Raw genomic sequence first — 6000 nt, forward strand, 5'->3', positions numbered from 1 at the left:
AAAAGTAAATAAACTTTAAAATATACCACAAAGGTTTTATTAATACAAAATATTATTTTTAAGTAAACGTCTCATTTTTCCACACATGTGCACCAAGTAAACATCATCCATGCAACTCTTTGAGATCATTAGTACCTAAATGTTGGTGTAAGAGGTCAGTTCATCCCACGGCAAACATTAAACCAAATAATAAGTTAACAACGATACAATATGAATATAAAATATTTTCATAATAAAAGATTTAAAGAAATTGATTCTTTAATAATTCACAAAAGTCATAAAATGTATCTAAACAAATCAAGTAACAACTCACCTTAGAACAAATAATTAGATCAAAATAAAAATAACAACAAAATGTATGCAACTTATGTATGCTCATGCTCTTAAAAGTATATGATCCAGATATTACCAGCCATTAAGGCATCCACACAGAACTCACCTATACTAATGGGAAAAATTAAACCATCCACTAATGCGTCCACAAAGATGCATATGATATATCATGAAATGATAATGATGCTCAAAAAGTACATGTCATCATCCACTTAGGTAACCACAAAGAGAACAATGTTCAGCACATAATTCATCAGTCACATAGCCAACCACACAGATAACAATATTCAAAACACAAATCATCGGTCACTTAGGCAACCACAAAGATAACAATATTCAAAACATAAATCACCAACCACTTAGGCAACCACAAAGATAAAATATTCAAGATTAAATTTTATAACAAATGACATCAAATTTTTATTCTCATGGATGCTTAAAATCAAGAATCAATAATTTTGCTATCCCAAATATAGAACACATAAACACGTGAATAAATAAGTCTTAGAGTCATAACTTACATTTTATAAACCATAACATCGGATTAGATACATGTTATTGTTAGACATTAAAGGTCAAATAACGAAGAACACATACAAATATAAACTTTATTTCTTCTACTATAAAATTTCTCCTATCACTACAAGAAACTTGACATATAGTGACAGCAAAAAGACGTGGGTAAAGGTATAAAATCTGTAGGTATAGGGCAAAAACCTATACCGACGGCACTTTTATATATCATCTATAGTCAACAAATACCAACGGTGTTTTACCGTCGCTATAACCTATAGTAACGGAAGTTTGTCCGTTGGAAAAAACTAAGAGGTTTTACCTACGAAGTTTGTACGGTGGGTATAAATACTTGCATAACTTTAAAAAATTATACACCTATGGTTTTGTATCCGCTACTATACAGCTTAGTGAGATTTGAATTCCGTGGTTATAGATTTTGACAATAATTTTTTTTTTAGACAAATAATTTGTTATATAGTAATTTTATTGTGCAAAATTAATCAAATTACAATATAAAATGTAAATACACAATAATATATATATATATATATATATATATATATATGAATCAAAATAAAATGAAAGTTCAACATCATATATTCAAAATTAACATAAGTCTTACAAACATATATGAAATTGAAAATAGTTAAACCATTTTCAAATGAGAGAACTTTAGAGTATTTACTAATCATAAACAAGATTGTCTTACTAACATAACAAAGTCTTATATAATCATCTCAAAAAAATTAAGAAAATCACGTCCACCTAATTGCCAAAACTTTATCCTCATCAACAAAATAGCTTTTAATCTTCACCTACAAGCAATAAAAAGTAAAATAAAAATACTATTCGAATGTGAAAAATAAATAAAATAATAATTTTACTGAAAATTTATTAAAAGCAAAACTAAATACCTTTTTCATTATCTTCATTGTTGTTTGAACTAGGAGAATTCAAATTATTAGGAGCACTAGAAGCATCGGGAATCTATCACAAAAATAAAATATATTAAATATAAATAAGATAAATATTAGACCTACAAATCAACTTGCATGTTACATATGAAGATCAATAAAAAATTATATACCTGTCGCGCAGCTTGGATTATGTCATTCACATCTTCTCCAGAAAAACGATTTTGAATCAAGGTCATAATATTTGCCAATAAATTTTCCATATGATTAACTCTATCACGTAACTCTTCATTTTCAGACATAGAAACTTTTGATATTTTGGATTTAGGAAACTTGCCCATACATCGCACATGTCCCTTCTTAGAAGGTCCTTGTACTTGAGAAAATAAATCATACTTCCAAGACACAGAACCTTGTGTGTTTTGGAGTGATTGAGATGTTCCAACCTCATTACTATATCTGCTCAATTCTTCCTGAAATATAACTGAATTCTTAACAAAATTCAGAACTGGAGTAACATATTATAAAACATCAACAAGTCCTTACAATATTATAACAGATTACAAAATTCAGCACTTGAGTAGCAAATTATAAAACAGTAACATTGAGTCCTTCCAATATTATAACAACTAGTAGATGACAAAATTCAGAACTTGAGCAACATATTATAAAACATCAACAAGTCCTTACAACATATTACAAAATTCAACACTTGAGTATCAAAATTCAACATTGATCATTGGCATATACTTTAAAGTACCAAACTAATCACTTGAGTTATTATAAATCGTTACTATAAGTCACTCTACGAAATACTATCAATTGTCTTCCAAAACAAACAACACTATAAAAAATTAATTCATTATACTAAAATAAGTAAGTCACTATATAGAACAAATTAAAGCTCAAAACTTACAATCACTCTTGCAGCCTTTTCATTGACAATTGACCCATCTTTACGAGTACGAGTTTCAACATAAATCTCTTCACGTCTAGGTACCACTCCTTTGCTCTTTTTTATCTAAACCCAAACAAACAAGTTAAATGTATTTTATTTTTTAATTACAATTCACCCCAAGAAAAGTACAAATCGAAACAAACCTTTTCAACAATAAATTTTGGGAGACTTTTTGTACCCATACAATGAACATCTTCAAACTTAGCACGATTTTGTCTATTAATTTGACTTACTTTATGTATTTCATACAAGAAATATTATTCAACATAATGAATCAGTTAATAATTATTTGAGACATAATAGCATTTATGACTTACTTGTCCTTCATTAGAAAACCAACGATGAACCAAATCACGATATTGATTTGGGTCAACCCTATCATCAGGTATTGCAGTTGCAACTTCATCTTCTGTCTTACTTGGATCATATGCCTTTGACTTTAAATCACTTTTCCATTGCCTCCACTTCTCATTCAACTCAAATTTTATCATTTCTCTTGTTGAGTCATTTATTGGAGGAACAAACTCAAATTTTCTCTACATAACGAGAGATATTAAAAATTAAAAATAAAAAAGAAGTTATATTACAACTTTTGACGTTTAAATAATTTTAACATTTCTTCTTTGTAACTCTATTAATACCTCTATTAACTCAATGTACAATAATAATACCTCTATCAATTTCAACATTTCTTCTTTGAAACTCGTTGGCATATCTTTCCATGAATTGTAGCTGATTGGAGCATATTGATGTCTTCTAACCACACTACCTATGAAACGAGTTAGAGTTGTTGCTTCATTCCCAATGGGCCGACCGTGGTTGTCCAAACGAACAATTATGACATCACCATCTTCCATCTCCCATACATCTAGCATTCTTGTTGGACCTCTAACCCGTTTAGGTTCTACATCTACAAGTAAAACAAAAGTCATAAAAGCATAAATCACTATGTTTACATAAATAAAGTATAACAAATGAAATGATATAAAATTTATACTTTTTTCAATTGGTTCTTCTTCAGCTTCTATGTCAGAAGGAATAGAGTGAGATTCTATAGACTCATGTATGACATCTTCTGCAACATTACTTTCTTGCATGTTGGTTGAATTTGTATGAGTAGGAACATTTTGTATTCCTTCCTTATCATTTGTCTGATTCCTAATGTTTAACTTTTTTCCTTATCATTTTGTATTCCTTCCTTATCATTTGCATGTTTAACTTTTTGTCTAGATTCACTCATTTTTTAGTTTTTCTTTAGTTGGAATTGAATCCGGATGGTTATTTGTCGATTTTTTTCTTTTCCTTTAGATATAGTCGTATATAGTAGATAGCAGGGTCCATGACAGAGCACAATAAATTGTAGTAAACAGAGGTTTATTATAGTATATGATATGAGCATTTCAGATAGTATTTTTATCTTCAGCTTAATTAATATATATATATATATATATATATATTTATATATGTTTGTTTGGAGGGAAAAAGAAAGGAAATTAGAAGGAAAGAAAAGGAAAAGAAAAGGGTATAAAAAGGAGAGAAGGAAAAAGGAAGAAAGGAAAAAGAAAGGAAAGAAAGAGAAAGGAAAGAAAAACTAGATTTTTCCATCTTCCTCTCCGTTAACGCGCGACCAAAATTCCTCCCTCCTCCATTTTCGTTTTCTTGGCTTCCTTTCTTCAAGAATAGAAACCCAAGGTTTGTTGAGTGTGAAAGAGAAGATTTCTTAACTTCACTCTTCTTCATTGATTCGAAAACGAAGAATCGCGAAGGGATAGAAGAGAAAGTTGCTCACTACCACGCTACGGTGCTAGGGGACCAACTTGGAGGCGACGTTACGAGCGAAGATTTTTACCAGATTTACTCGCGGTGCCGGAAACGCACGTGAAAGCTATCGTTAAGGTAAGGGCTCCTTCCAAACTTTTAGTTTGCATTTAGGGACTTATCTGTGGTTGTGTGGAAAGAATTTTGTTAGGGTTTGAGTATTGATTTGGGGGAAAATGAATCTAAGGCTTTAGGGGTAAAATCTTAGAGTTAGGTTTTGGTTATATTGATGAATGTTTCGTGGAAAATGAATTTAAACTCATTTATGTATGATTTTGAGTAAATGAAACTTGTTGTGTTTGAGTGGTGGATTGTGTTGATTTGTGTTCGTCGTATTTGACGTGTTCTTAATTAATACTGATGAAATTCGTTGTGTGTATGGTTGGATTCTGTGGAGAAATGAATTGATGTGTTTTGGTGTGAGTTGTGGATTGGATCTGATAATAGGTTTGACTTTATTTTGTGTGAAATTTGAAAACCATTAGAGTTAAACGAGTATTAAGAATGGGAAATCTCTTAATGTCTACGTTTACTTAATGTGTGCGTGAAAACCATTAGAGTTAAACGAGTACTAAAAATGGGGAATCTTTTAATATCTCTGTTTACTTAATGTGTGTTTGAGGAAAATCGTTAAAGTTAAATGAGTATTAAGAATGGGGAATCTCTTAATGTCTTGTTTACTTAATGTTGTTTTGGAAAATTGTTTAAGTTAAATGAGTATTAAGAATGGGGAATCTCTTAATGTCTTGCTTACTTAATGTTGTTTTGGAAAATCGTTTAAGTTAAAAGACTATTAAGAATGGGGAATCTCTTAAAATTTTTGTTTGCTTAACATTTGTTGTGAAAATCGTTTAAGTTAAATGAGTATTAAAAATGGGGAATCTTTTAAAATCAGTATTTGCTTAACGATTGTTGTGGATGGAGTCAGTATATGCTCATGCATTTTCATGCTTTTTGTAAATCGTGCAGACCCGTGATATGTGGCACCTTGATAAATAGTACTTTGGCCTGTGATAGGCGGTACATTTATGATTTACGTTTTTGAAAACCGTGCAGAACCGTGATAGGTGGCACCTCGATAAACGATACGGGTCCGTGATAGGAAGTACGTTTATGGTTTTCGTCTTTTTGTAAATTGTGCAGACCCGTGATAGGTGGCACCTTGGTAAATAGTACTTTGGCCTGTGATAGGCGGTACAATTACAATTTACGTTATTTTAGTAAACCGTGCAGACCCGTGATAGGTGGCACCTCGGTAAACGATACGGGCCCGTGATAGGCACTACGTTTATGGTTTTCGTTTTTTTGTAAATTGTGCAGACCCGTGATAGGTGGCACCTCGATAAACGATACGGGCCCGTGATAGGCAGTACGTTTATGGTTTTCGCTTCTTTGTAAATTGTGCAGACCCGTGATAGGTGGCACCTCGATAAACGATACGGGCCCGTGATAGGCAATACG

The sequence above is a fragment of the Cicer arietinum genome, chromosome 2 (assembly GCF_000331145.2).
Source record: "Cicer arietinum cultivar CDC Frontier isolate Library 1 chromosome 2, Cicar.CDCFrontier_v2.0, whole genome shotgun sequence".
NCBI lineage: Eukaryota > Viridiplantae > Streptophyta > Magnoliopsida > Fabales > Fabaceae > Cicer > Cicer arietinum.